This window comes from Coffea arabica, chromosome 5e (assembly GCF_036785885.1).
Source record: "Coffea arabica cultivar ET-39 chromosome 5e, Coffea Arabica ET-39 HiFi, whole genome shotgun sequence".
NCBI lineage: Eukaryota > Viridiplantae > Streptophyta > Magnoliopsida > Gentianales > Rubiaceae > Coffea > Coffea arabica.
Window position 1 is genome coordinate 29,962,073 of NC_092318.1, and position 15,780 is coordinate 29,977,852.

Consider the following 15,780-nt stretch of genomic DNA (forward strand, 5'->3'; position numbering starts at 1 on the left):
CTCACCTCCATGGCTCAGAAACCATCCATCAAATATCATCGCCTTACTCAAATCCAAGCCTTAGATCACAAACGCAAAGCAATCAAGCCCTTTAAAAGTTCGGACAGCACTTCCCCTAAATTTGCTTACTTTTCCAGCCGTCATGGCTTCATTATATTTCTCATTCAAACCCAAAGGTACAAACACAACAACAAGTTCATTCAATAGCCATTCAGCAAGCTCCCAGAAGTACAAATACAAGTCAAGCTAGGGAAAAGTCCGGAAATGAAAGTTAAGCTCAAACCCAGAAAAATAGTTTTTGACATCATTTTGCGGTAATGGCACCAAAGGCACTACGATTATCGGATGAAGGTCCAAGACCCACCGTTTCGAAGCTAAGAGATCGGGCTACAATGCTGAAGAAGGCAAATCTGTCCAGTATCGAGTGTATCCAGGTCAAAAATGCAAGATACTACACCAGAACCGCAAAAATAGGTCCACCAATCGCATTCTGGTGCAAACATCATAAATCAACCTACTTAAGTCCAAATTTAGAAATTCCAAAGCCATCCGAAAGATAAGAAACAGGGCTACATTTCATCAGAAGACCTCAACAACCAATTCGGAAGCATTCCCAACCAAAATAACCAATTACAGACGCAATTCTCACATTCTGGTAAAACCAGGGCAACAAGGGTAATTCCGTCTTTTCACAAGATACGCTGCTCGGATTGACCTGAAAATTAGAAAATTTCCGGGTTCTCACACTCATTCTTTCGGGGCGTCACAAACTCCCCTCCTTAAAAGAATGTCGTCCTCGACATTCCATCTTATACCAATCAAGTCGAGACATCCCGCAAGAATCACTAATATTTCAGACCAAACCCACAGTCCGGCATCCTAAACTTCAAGCCTAGAATACACTACAAGAATCTGAAGCCTAAGCTCTGATACCAACTGTGACGGCCCCACCTCCCCCTAAGGCGAACCAAAGGGTTCGGCGGGCCGCCTGCCCAGCTCTCGCCGGGACTCAGTCGTTCACTACAGTCCTCAAATGAATTACAATATAAATCTCAAATATTACAACATGTCCTTCAATAATTACATGTCATAACCGAAGCGGAAAGTAAATTTTGAACTATACATCAAATGATTCCAAATCCAAACTGTACAAGATATATGCCATCCAGCCACATGAATAAGTACTACTCGCCCTTCCTTCGCCTTGAGCCCTATGGAGGGGAATAAAATCGTTTTGGGGTGAGCTAGAAGCTCAGCGAGTAACCAGTAAAAGCAGTCATCAAATATATTTCACAATAATGCATTTCAATGATGTCATGATTCCAAGATCAAATGTACGTTTATTGCTCTCGTGAGCCAGTGAAATCATTGCACTTGAACACCCAACGCTCAAATAGATCATTTCACATTAACAGTGAGAGGGAGCCCTTTTTGAGCTCCAGATAACATGAACATGAACCATAAACAGGGTGGAGACGTTGGTGTCCAGCACAAGACTTTCCCAGAACTCATTGAAGCCAAAATCATATCTTGAATTCACATTCAAGCACGCATGAGATGCCGTCGAGTAAATAATGCAAGAAACATTTCAATAATAACTTTGGAAACAGTTTAGAGTCACTCACCTCCATGGCTCAGAAATCATCCATCAAATATCATCGCCTTACTCAAATCCAAGCCTTAGATCACAAACGCAAAGCAATCAAGCCCTTTAAAAGTTCAGACAGCACTTCCCCTAAATTTGCTTACTTTTCCAGCCGTCATGGCTTCATTATATTTCTCATTCAAACCCAAAGGTACAAACACAACAACAAGTTCATTCAATAGCCATTCAGCAAGCTCCCAGAAGTACAAATACAAGTCAAGCTAGGGAAAAGTCCGGAAATGAAAGTTAAGCTCAAACCCAGAAAAATAGTTTTTGACATCATTTTGCGGTAATGGCACCAAAGGCACTACGATTATCGGATGAAGGTCCAAGACCCACCGTTTCGAAGCTAAGAGATCGGGCTACAATGCTGAAGAATGCAAATATGTCCAGTATCGAGTGTATCCAGGTCAAAAATGCAAGATACTACACCAGAACCGCAAAAATAGGTCCACCAATCGCATTCTGGTGCAAACATCATAAATCAACCTACTTAAGTCCAAATTCAGAAATTCCAAAGTCATCCGAAAGATAAGAAACAGGGCTACATTTCATCAGAAGACCTCAACAACCAATTCGGAAGCATTCCCAACCAAAATAACCAATTACAGACGCAATTCTCACATTCTGGTAAAACCAGGGCAGCAAGGGTAATTCCGTCTTTTCACAAGATACGCTGCTCGGATTGACCTGAAAATTAGAAAATTTCCGGGTTCTCACACTCATTCTTTCGGGGCATCACAAACTCCCCTCCTTAAAAGAATGTCGTCCTCGACATTCCATCTTATACCAATCAAGTCGAGACATCCCGCAAGAATCACTAATATTTCAGACCAAACCCACTGTCCGGCATCCTAAACTTCAAGCCTAGGATACGCTACAAGAATCTGAAACCTAAGCTCTGATACCAACTGTGACGGCGCCACCTCCCCCTAAGGCGAACCAAAGGGTTCGGCGGGCCGCCTGCCCAGCTCTCGCCGGGACTCAGTCGTTCACTACAGTCCTCAAATGAATTACAATATAAATCTCAAATATTACAACATGTTCTTCAATAATTACATGTCATAAGCGAAGCGGAAACTAAATTTTCAACTATACATCAAATGATTCCAAATCCAAACTGTACAAGATATATGTCATCCAGCCACATGAATAAGTACTACTCGCCATTCCTTCGCCTTGAGCCCAGTGGAGGGGAATAAAATCGTTTTGGGGTGAGCTAGAAGCTCAGCGAGTAACCAGTAAAAGCAGTCATCAAATATATTTCACAATAATGCATTTCAATGATGTCATGATTCCAAGATCAAATGTACGTTTATTGCTCTCGTGAGCCAGTGAAATCATTGCACTTGAACACCCAACGCTCAAATAGATCATTTCACATTAACAGTGAGAGGGAGCCCTTTTTGAGCTCCAGATAACATGAACATGAACCATAAACAGGGTGGAGACGTTGGTGTCCAGCACAAGACTTTCCCAGAACTCATTGAAGCCAAAATCATATCTTGAATTCACATTCAAGCACGCATGAGATGCCGTCGAGTAAATAATGCAAGAAACATTTCAATAATAACTTTGGAAACAGTTTAGAGTCACTCACCTCCATGGCTCAGAAATCATCCATCAAATATCATCGCCTTACTCAAATCCAAGCCTTAGATCACAAACGCAAAGCAATCAAGCCCTTTAAAAGTTCAGACAGCACTTCCCCTAAATTTGCTTACTTTTCCAGCCGTCATGGCTTCATTATATTTCTCATTCAAACCCAAAGGTACAAACACAACAACAAGTTCATTCAATAGCCATTCAGCAAGCTCCCAGAAGTACAAATACAAGTCAAGCTAGGGAAAAGTCCGGAAATGAAAGTTAAGCTCAAACCCAGAAAAATAGTTTTTGACATCATTTTGCGGTAATGGCACCAAAGGCACTACGATTATCGGATGAAGGTCCAAGACCCACCGTTTCGAAGCTAAGAGATCGGGCTACAATGCTGAAGAATGCAAATATGTCCAGTATCGAGTGTATCCAGGTCAAAAATGCAAGATACTACACCAGAACCGCAAAAATAGGTCCACCAATCGCATTCTGGTGCAAACATCATAAATCAACCTACTTAAGTCCAAATTCAGAAATTCCAAAGTCATCCGAAAGATAAGAAACAGGGCTACATTTCATCAGAAGACCTCAACAACCAATTCGGAAGCATTCCCAACCAAAATAACCAATTACAGACGCAATTCTCACATTCTGGTAAAACCAGGGCAGCAAGGGTAATTCCGTCTTTTCACAAGATACGCTGCTCGGATTGACCTGAAAATTAGAAAATTTCCGGGTTCTCACACTCATTCTTTCGGGGCATCACAAACTCCCCTCCTTAAAAGAATGTCGTCCTCGACATTCCATCTTATACCAATCAAGTCGAGACATCCCGCAAGAATCACTAATATTTCAGACCAAACCCACTGTCCGGCATCCTAAACTTCAAGCCTAGGATACGCTACAAGAATCTGAAACCTAAGCTCTGATACCAACTGTGACGGCGCCACCTCCCCCTAAGGCGAACCAAAGGGTTCGGCGGGCCGCCTGCCCAGCTCTCGCCGGGACTCAGTCGTTCACTACAGTCCTCAAATGAATTACAATATAAATCTCAAATATTACAACATGTTCTTCAATAATTACATGTCATAAGCGAAGCGGAAACTAAATTTTCAACTATACATCAAATGATTCCAAATCCAAACTGTACAAGATATATGTCATCCAGCCACATGAATAAGTACTACTCGCCATTCCTTCGCCTTGAGCCCAGTGGAGGGGAATAAAATCGTTTTGGGGTGAGCTAGAAGCTCAGCGAGTAACCAGTAAAAGCAGTCATCAAATATATTTCACAATAATGCATTTCAATGATGTCATGATTCCAAGATCAAATGTACGTTTATTGCTCTCGTGAGCCAGTGAAATCATTGCACTTGAACACCCAACGCTCAAATAGATCATTTCACATTAACAGTGAGAGGGAGCCCCTTTTTGAGCTCCAGATAACATGAACATGAACCATAAACAGGGTGGAGACGTTGGTGTCCAGCACAAGACTTTCCCAGAACTCATTGAAGCCAAAATCATATCTTGAATTCACATTCAAGCACGCATGAGATTCCGTCGAGTAAATAATGCAAGAAACATTTCAATAATAACTTTGGAAACAGTTTAGAGTCACCCACCTCCATGGCTCAGAAACCATCCATCAAATATCATCGCCTTACTCAAATCCAAGCCTTAGATCACAAACGCAAAGCAATCAAGCCCTTTAAAAGTTCGGACAGCACTACCCCTAAATTTACTTACTTTTCCAGCCGTCATGGCTTCATTATATTTCTCATTCAAACCCAAAGGTACACACACAACAACAAGTTCATTCAATAGCCATTCAGCAAGCTCCCAGAAGTACAAATACAAGTCAAGCTAGGGAAAAGTCCGGAAATGAAAGTTAAGCTCAAACCCAGAAAAACAGTTTTTGACATCATTTTGCGGTAATGGCACCAAAGGCACTACGATTATTGGATGAAGGTCAGAGACCCACCGTTTCGAAGCTAAGAGATCGGGCTACAATGTTGTAGAAGGCAACTCTGTCCAGTATCGAGTGTAACCAGGTCAAAAATGCAAGTTACTACACCAGAACCGCAAAAACAGGTTCACCAATCGCATTGTGGTGCAAACATCATGAATCAACCTAGCTAAGTCCAAATTCAGAAATCCCAAAGCCATCCGAAAGATAAGAAACAGGGCTACATTTCATCAGAAGACCTCAACAACCAATTCAAAAGCATTCCCAACCAAAATAACTAATTACAGACGCAATTCTCACATTCGGGTAAAACCGGGGCTGCAAGGGTAATTCCGTCTTTTCACAAGATACGCTGCTCGGATTGACCTGAAAATTAGAAAATTTCCGGGTTCTCACACTCATTCTTTCGGGGCGTCACAAACTCCCCTCCTTAAAAGAATGTCGTCCTCGACATTCCATCTTATACCAATCAAGTCGAGACATCCCGCAAGAATCACTAATATTTCAGACCAAACCCACTGTCCGGCATCCTAAACTTCAAGCCTAGGATACGCTACAAGAATCTGAAACCTAAGCTCTGATACCAACTGTGACGGCCCCACCTCCCCCTAAGGCGAACCAAAGGGTTCGGCGGGCCGCCTGCCCAGCTCTCGCCGGGACTCAGTCGTTCACTACAGTCCTCAAATGAATTACAATATAAATCTCAAATATTACAACATGTTCTTCAATAATTACATGTCATAAGCGAAGCGGAAACTAAATTTTCAACTATACATCAAATGATTCCAAATCCAAACTGTACAAGATATATGCCATCCAGCCACATGAATAAGTACTACTCGCCCTTCCTTCGCCTTGAGCCCTGTGGAGGGGAATAAAATCGTTTTGGGGTGAGCTAGAAGCTCAGCGAGTAACCAGTAAAAGCAGTCATCAAATATATTTCACAATAATGCATTTCAATGATGTCATGATTCCAAGATCAAATGTACGTTTATTGCTCTCGTGAGCCAGTGAAATCATTGCACTTGAACACCCAACGCTCAAATAGATCATTTCACATTAACAGTGAGAGGGAGCCCCTTTTTGAGCTCCAGATAACATGAACATGAACCATAAACAGGGTGGAGACGTTGGTGTCCAGCACAAGACTTTTCCAGAACTCATTGAAGCCAAAATCATATCATGAATTCACATGCAAGCACGCATGAGATGCCGTCGAGTAAATAATGCCAGAAACATTTCAATAATAACTTTGGAAACAGTTTAGGGTCACTCACCTCCATGGCTCAGAAACCATCCATCAAATATCATCGCCTTACTCAAATCCAAGCCTTAGATCACAAACGCAAAGCAATCAAGCCCTTTAAAAGTTCGGACAGCACTTCCCCTAAATTTGCTTACTTTTCCAGCCGTCATGGCTTCATTATATTTCTCATTCAAACCCAAAGGTACAAACACAACAACAAGTTCATTCAATAGCCATTCAGCAAGCTCCCAGAAGTACAAATACAAGTCAAGCTAGGGAAAAGTCCGGAAATGAAAGTTAAGCTCAAACCCAGAAAAATAGTTTTTGACATCATTTTGCGGTAATGGCACCAAAGGCACTACGATTATCGGATGAAGGTCCAAGACCCACCGTTTCGAAGCTAAGAGATCGGGCTACAATGCTGAAGAAGGCAAATCTGTCCAGTATCGAGTGTATCCAGGTCAAAAATGCAAGATACTACACCAGAACCGCAAAAATAGGTCCACCAATCGCATTCTGGTGCAAACATCATAAATCAACCTACTTAAGTCCAAATTCAGAAATTCCAAAGCCATCCGAAAGATAAGAAACAGGGCTACATTTCATCAGAAGACCTCAACAACCAATTCGGAAGCATTCCCAACCAAAATAACTAATTACAGACGCAATTCTCACATTCGGGTAAAACCGGGGCTGCAAGGGTAATTCCGTCTTTTCACAAGATACGCTGCTCGGATTGACCTGAAAATTAGAAAATTTCCGGGTTCTCACACTCATTCTTTCGGGGCGTCACAAACTCCCCTCCTTAAAAGAATGTCGTCCTCGACATTCCATCTTATACCAATCAAGTCGAGACATCCCGCAAGAATCACTAATATTTCAGACCAAACCCACTGTCCGGCAACCTAAACTTCAAGCCTAGGATACGCTACAAGAATCTGAAACCTAAGCTCTGATACCAACTGTGACGGCCCCACCTCCCCCTAAGGCGAACCAAAGGGTTCGGCGGGCCGCCTGCCCAGCTCTCGCCGGGACTCAGTCGTTCACTACAGTCCTCAAATGAATTACAATATAAATCTCAAATATTACAACATGTTCTTCAATAATTACATGTCATAAGCGAAGCGGAAACTAAATTTCCAACTATACATCAAATGATTCCAAATCCAAACTGTACAAGATATATGCCATCCAGCCACATGAATAAGTACTACTCGCCCTTCCTTCGCCTTGAGCCCTGTGGAGGGGAATAAAATCGTTTTGGGGTGAGCTAGAAGCTCAGCGAGTAACCAGTAAAAGCAGTCATCAAATATATTTCACAATAATGCATTTCAATGATGTCATGATTCCAAGATCAAATGTACGTTTATTGCTCTCGTGAGCCAGTGAAATCATTGCACTTGAACACCCAACGCTCAAATAGATCATTTCACATTAACAGTGAGAGGGAGCCCCTTTTTGAGCTCCAGATAACATGAACATGAACCATAAACAGGGTGGAGACGTTGGTGTCCAGCACAAGACTTTTCCAGAACTCATTGAAGCCAAAATCATATCATGAATTCACATGCAAGCACGCATGAGATGCCGTCGAGTAAATAATGCCAGAAACATTTCAATAATAACTTTGGAAACAGTTTAGGGTCACTCACCTCCATGGCTCAGAAACCATCCATCAAATATCATCGCCTTACTCAAATCCAAGCCTTAGATCACAAACGCAAAGCAATCAAGCCCTTTAAAAGTTCGGACAGCACTTCCCCTAAATTTGCTTACTTTTCCAGCCGTCATGGCTTCATTATATTTCTCATTCAAACCCAAAGGTACAAACACAACAACAAGTTCATTCAATAGCCATTCAGCAAGCTCCCAGAAGTACAAATACAAGTCAAGCTAGGGAAAAGTCCGGAAATGAAAGTTAAGCTCAAACCCAGAAAAATAGTTTTTGACATCATTTTGCGGTAATGGCACCAAAGGCACTACGATTATCGGATGAAGGTCCAAGACCCACCGTTTCGAAGCTAAGAGATCGGGCTACAATGCTGAAGAAGGCAAATCTGTCCAGTATCGAGTGTATCCAGGTCAAAAATGCAAGATACTACACCAGAACCGCAAAAATAGGTCCACCAATCGCATTCTGGTGCAAACATCATAAATCAACCTACTTAAGTCCAAATTTAGAAATTCCAAAGCCATCCGAAAGATAAGAAACAGGGCTACATTTCATCAGAAGACCTCAACAACCAATTCGGAAGCATTCCCAACCAAAATAACCAATTACAGACGCAATTCTCACATTCTGGTAAAACCAGGGCAACAAGGGTAATTCCGTCTTTTCACAAGATACGCTGCTCGGATTGACCTGAAAATTAGAAAATTTCCGGGTTCTCACACTCATTCTTTCGGGGCGTCACAAACTCCCCTCCTTAAAAGAATGTCGTCCTCGACATTCCATCTTATACCAATCAAGTCGAGACATCCCGCAAGAATCACTAATATTTCAGACCAAACCCACAGTCCGGCATCCTAAACTTCAAGCCTAGAATACACTACAAGAATCTGAAGCCTAAGCTCTGATACCAACTGTGACGGCCCCACCTCCCCCTAAGGCGAACCAAAGGGTTCGGCGGGCCGCCTGCCCAGCTCTCGCCGGGACTCAGTCGTTCACTACAGTCCTCAAATGAATTACAATATAAATCTCAAATATTACAACATGTCCTTCAATAATTACATGTCATAACCGAAGCGGAAAGTAAATTTTGAACTATACATCAAATGATTCCAAATCCAAACTGTACAAGATATATGCCATCCAGCCACATGAATAAGTACTACTCGCCCTTCCTTCGCCTTGAGCCCTATGGAGGGGAATAAAATCGTTTTGGGGTGAGCTAGAAGCTCAGCGAGTAACCAGTAAAAGCAGTCATCAAATATATTTCACAATAATGCATTTCAATGATGTCATGATTCCAAGATCAAATGTACGTTTATTGCTCTCGTGAGCCAGTGAAATCATTGCACTTGAACACCCAACGCTCAAATAGATCATTTCACATTAACAGTGAGAGGGAGCCCTTTTTGAGCTCCAGATAACATGAACATGAACCATAAACAGGGTGGAGACGTTGGTGTCCAGCACAAGACTTTCCCAGAACTCATTGAAGCCAAAATCATATCTTGAATTCACATTCAAGCACGCATGAGATGCCGTCGAGTAAATAATGCAAGAAACATTTCAATAATAACTTTGGAAACAGTTTAGAGTCACTCACCTCCATGGCTCAGAAATCATCCATCAAATATCATCGCCTTACTCAAATCCAAGCCTTAGATCACAAACGCAAAGCAATCAAGCCCTTTAAAAGTTCAGACAGCACTTCCCCTAAATTTGCTTACTTTTCCAGCCGTCATGGCTTCATTATATTTCTCATTCAAACCCAAAGGTACAAACACAACAACAAGTTCATTCAATAGCCATTCAGCAAGCTCCCAGAAGTACAAATACAAGTCAAGCTAGGGAAAAGTCCGGAAATGAAAGTTAAGCTCAAACCCAGAAAAATAGTTTTTGACATCATTTTGCGGTAATGGCACCAAAGGCACTACGATTATCGGATGAAGGTCCAAGACCCACCGTTTCGAAGCTAAGAGATCGGGCTACAATGCTGAAGAATGCAAATATGTCCAGTATCGAGTGTATCCAGGTCAAAAATGCAAGATACTACACCAGAACCGCAAAAATAGGTCCACCAATCGCATTCTGGTGCAAACATCATAAATCAACCTACTTAAGTCCAAATTCAGAAATTCCAAAGTCATCCGAAAGATAAGAAACAGGGCTACATTTCATCAGAAGACCTCAACAACCAATTCGGAAGCATTCCCAACCAAAATAACCAATTACAGACGCAATTCTCACATTCTGGTAAAACCAGGGCAGCAAGGGTAATTCCGTCTTTTCACAAGATACGCTGCTCGGATTGACCTGAAAATTAGAAAATTTCCGGGTTCTCACACTCATTCTTTCGGGGCATCACAAACTCCCCTCCTTAAAAGAATGTCGTCCTCGACATTCCATCTTATACCAATCAAGTCGAGACATCCCGCAAGAATCACTAATATTTCAGACCAAACCCACTGTCCGGCATCCTAAACTTCAAGCCTAGGATACGCTACAAGAATCTGAAACCTAAGCTCTGATACCAACTGTGACGGCGCCACCTCCCCCTAAGGCGAACCAAAGGGTTCGGCGGGCCGCCTGCCCAGCTCTCGCCGGGACTCAGTCGTTCACTACAGTCCTCAAATGAATTACAATATAAATCTCAAATATTACAACATGTTCTTCAATAATTACATGTCATAAGCGAAGCGGAAACTAAATTTTCAACTATACATCAAATGATTCCAAATCCAAACTGTACAAGATATATGTCATCCAGCCACATGAATAAGTACTACTCGCCATTCCTTCGCCTTGAGCCCAGTGGAGGGGAATAAAATCGTTTTGGGGTGAGCTAGAAGCTCAGCGAGTAACCAGTAAAAGCAGTCATCAAATATATTTCACAATAATGCATTTCAATGATGTCATGATTCCAAGATCAAATGTACGTTTATTGCTCTCGTGAGCCAGTGAAATCATTGCACTTGAACACCCAACGCTCAAATAGATCATTTCACATTAACAGTGAGAGGGAGCCCTTTTTGAGCTCCAGATAACATGAACATGAACCATAAACAGGGTGGAGACGTTGGTGTCCAGCACAAGACTTTCCCAGAACTCATTGAAGCCAAAATCATATCTTGAATTCACATTCAAGCACGCATGAGATGCCGTCGAGTAAATGCTAGTCATGCCTTTTGGCTTAACTAATGCCCCTAGCACCTTCATGCGACTAATGAACCATGTGTTGAGACACTTTATTGGCAAGTTTGTCATTGTTTACTTTGATGACATCCTGATCTATAGTCGTAGTGAGCATGAGCACCTAGAGCATGTGAGAATAGTTCTTGAGACACTTCGACAGGCGCGTCTTTACGCCAACCTCAAGAAGTGCACCTTTTGTACTAACGAGCTTGTGTTTTTAGGGTATGTGGTAAGTTCGCAGGGCATCAAGGTGGACAAATCCAAGATTGAGGCCATCGACCAATGGCCAACTCCCACGTCCGTCCCTGACGTGCGCAGCTTTCTTGGATTGGCGGGCTTTTACCGGCGCTTTGTCAAAGATTTTAGCACAATTGCCGCCCCGTTGACCGCCGTGACAAAGAAGAATGACAAGTTCCACTGGGGAGAATCACAAGAACAAGCATTTCTCGCCCTCAAGGACACACTCACACATGCGCCTGTGTTAGCATTACCAAATTTTCACAAGACTTTTGAAATTGAATGTGATGCTTCTGGTGTAGGTATTGGAGCGGTCCTCATGCAAGACAAGAGGCCTTGTGGCTTCTTTAGTGAGAAACTGGGGGGAGCTGCATTAAACTACCCCACGTACGACAAGGAGTTGTACGCATTAGTGAGGGCTTTGGAGACTTGGCAACACTATCTTCGCCCTCGGGAGTTCGTGAAGAACCCGCATGGAAAATACTTCTTGCATGATGGATTTCTATTCCATGTAGATAAACTGTGTGTACCTAATTCTTCCATTCGTGATCTTTTGATTCGAGAGGCACATAGTGGTGGTCTCATGGGCCACTTTGGCATCACCAAGACTCTGGCCATGTTGCAAGAGCACTTTTACTGGCCTCATATGCGTAGAGATGTTGAACGCATGGTTGGTAGATGTGCTACTTGTCACAAGGCAAAGTCTAAGACAAATCCATATGGCTTGTATACCCCATTACCTATCCCTCACCATCCTTGGGTTGATTTGTCTATGGACTTTGTATTAGGATTGCCTAGATCAACAAGGGGTAATGACTCCATCTTTGTTGTGGTTGATAGATTCTCTAAGATGGCTCATTTTATTCCTTGCCACAAAACTGACGATGCATCTCATATTGCTAATCTGTTCTTCAAAGAAATTGTCCGTCTGCATGGCCTGCCTAAAACTATTGTCAGTGATAGAGATGTGAAATTCTTGAGTTACTTTTGGAAGACTTTGTGGTCCAAACTGGGCACTAGGTTATTATTCTCCACCACTAGTCATCCACAAAGCGATGGACAAACTGAAGTTGTCAATCGCACACTTGGCACTCTACTTCGGGCCTTGATTAAAAAGAATCTTAAGACTTGGGAAGAGTGCCTCCCTCATGTTGAATTCGCCTACAATCGAACTGTGCATAGTGCCACACAATACTCCCCCTTTGAGATTGTTTATGGCTTCAACCCCGTCACCCCCCTTGATTTGGTGCCCTTACCTTCCTCTGAGCACACAAGCTTAGAAGGAAAAAGAAAGCTGATTCTGTGCGCAGGTTACATGAGGCCGTGCGAGCAAACATTGAGAAGCGTACGCAGCAATACACCCAGCAAGCCAACAAGCACCGTCGCAAGATGATTTTTGAGCCTGGAGATTGGGTTTGGCTACACTTGAGGAAAGAGCGATTTCCCAAGCAACGCCAAAGCAAATTGTCCCCAAGAGGTGATGGACCATTTCGGGTACTCCAACGAGTCAATGACAACGCATACAAGTTGGAGCTACCTGGGGAGTACAATGTTAGTGCAACCTTCAACGTCGCGGACCTAAGCCCATTTCTTGACGAGGAGGATCCAGATTTGAGGGCAAATCCTTCTCAAGAGGAGGGGACTGATGTGTGCACGAGTCTCGGCCCACGCAATGACCCAGTCCGAGTTCCATCGGGCCCAGTCACACGTGCACGGGCCAAGCTCTTCAAAGAATCACTCCAAGCCCTGGTTCGAGTCGTCCAAGACCAACATGGAGTTCACAAAGATATTGAGGGCTTAGAGAGAGACAATCAAGCCATTTGCACCATGATCCAAGCCCACGAGGACTCAAGTGGGCCTTCAAGAGGACCGGCCCTATAGGGCCTTAGCCTTAGTATTTGATAGATTGGATTAATTTGTCTTCATAGCTCATTGGGCCGGCCCATCTTGGACACCAAGATGACCGAACTCTTTGCCATTGTTTCCTTAGGTTTTCTTAGTCACTTTGGCCTATAAATAGGCTTGCTTTGTAAGGTTTTAGGGTAGTCGTTTTATCAATAAAATTGGTTTAATTCGTTCCTTCTTCCAAGAAGAGAGTTCGAGCACTTTAACTTGCTTTGGCAAGGGTTATTGAGCAATCTTGCGTCCTGTCCTCGATTGTTCATCCGACCTATTCCCCTGGAGTATTCACCTTCATCGGAGTGTCGTCTACCACCTACATCAAATCGTGTCGTCCGTTTGATTCTAGGTCCCGCAATCCAAGCGTTGGACAACCTTGCTAGATCCTTGGGCAAACGTGCTACGTGTCTCGAAACAAGTTGATCGAGGAACGTATCAGTGACGTACGTGTCTACAAACAGGTACGTATTCCTTTCTCTATTGGCAATTAATAGATGAGGTTGTGTGTGATGTTGTGCCTATGCATGCGACACATGTCATCCTAGGGAGACCTTGGCAATTTGACAAATCCGTCACGTTTGATGAACGAGCAAATAAATACACTCTCTTGCACAATGGAAAATGCCTGGTCCTCACACCACTCACACCTGCCCAAGTGTATGTGGACCAACTTAAGTTACAAAGAGAGTGTGAACAAGACCGCCAAAAGAGGAAACAAAAGGCGGCCGATCCTGGCAAATGCTCCACTTCTACAAGTGAGCATTCGACCAAGGGTCAAGTGGGCACACCTGGTGATACGCATGATCATTCACCCATTAAACCACCCACTAGGAAGCAAAACATGATCATTAAGGCTAAGGATGTTAGAAAGGTTATAAATTCTGATCAGCCTATACTTCTCATGATTTGCAAGCATGTGCTCTTAGATGTTGCTGAGCTCAATAAGGCATTGCCTTCGAGCATGGTTGCTCTTTTGCAGGAATTCGAGGATGCATTCCCTGATGAGGTCCCTGATGGTTTACCACCCATTCGAGGGATTGAGCATCAAATAGACTGATTCCGGGAGCACCCCTACCCAACAAACCGGTTTACCGCATGGGTCCTGAGGAGACAAAAGAGCTTCAAAGGCAAGTTGATGGCCTCTTAGGTAAGGGTTGGGTAAAACAGAGTTTAAATCCTTGTGTTGTGCCTATGATACTTTTCCCCAAAAAGGATGGTACTTGGCGCATGTGCACTGACTGTAGGGCTGTAAATGCTATCACTGTCAAATATCATCATCCCATTCCTAGACTTGATGATATGCTTGATGAACTCGATGGTGCTGTCATTTTCACCCAAATCGATTTAAGGTGTGGCTATCATCAAATTAGGATGAAAGACGGCGATGAGTGGAAAACGGCGTTCAAAACCAAACATGAGTGTGGAGGACTACCACAAAGAAATTGAGATGGCCATGATGAGGGCCAACATTCAAGAAGACAATGAGGCCACGATGGCTCGGTTTCTTAGAGGTCTCAATCCTGACCTTCAAGAAGCCTTGGAGCTCCAACATTACTTGGACATGCACGACCTTCTAGAACTCGCTATTAAGGCCGAGCGGGGGAAGAAACTAAGACGCGGAGTACGTACGTTCCAAACTTCTAACACCACTTCATGGAGGGGCAACCAACCACGAAGGGCGACCCACGAAATTGGAAATGCGGCAGCACCAATGATACAAACAAGAGGAGCCACTGGAGCCATGATACCAACCCTTGTTCATGTCATTCATTTCCATCCAGATTTGAGGACAAATCCTGCTCAAGTGGAGGGGACTGATGTGTGCACGGACCTTAGCCCAAGTAATTCGGCTCTCCCTCTACTCCAAGAACAAGAAGTTCGGCTCTCTCTCCTTCAAGGCAGATTCGGTTCTTTGTGACTCCAGAAATTAGCTCTTGTGATTCCAGAAATTCGGCTCTAATGGACTCCCAAGAACATGCGAGTGATGTTACTCAAGAATCTCCCAAGAAATTCACTCCTCAACCAAGAAAGCCACGTATGGATGCAAGATCATACAAGAGACTTTTTATTCGAAGAGAGGTGCAAGTGTTTAAAGTTCAAGATGGTCAAGAACCACAAACAAAGGTTGTTCAAGTGATCAAGGCTCAAGGTAACCAAGAATTTCAAGAAGAGGTTGGTCAAAACTTTTGAATTCTTTTCTTTGCTTGATGTAATTTTCTGGTTTGAAAACAAGAAATAACAAGACAGATTTGGCAATAAAGGGTCACGGCTTCCTTCTTGGATTTGTGTTGGCCGAATGTTTCTTTTCTGAAAACAAGAAATAACAA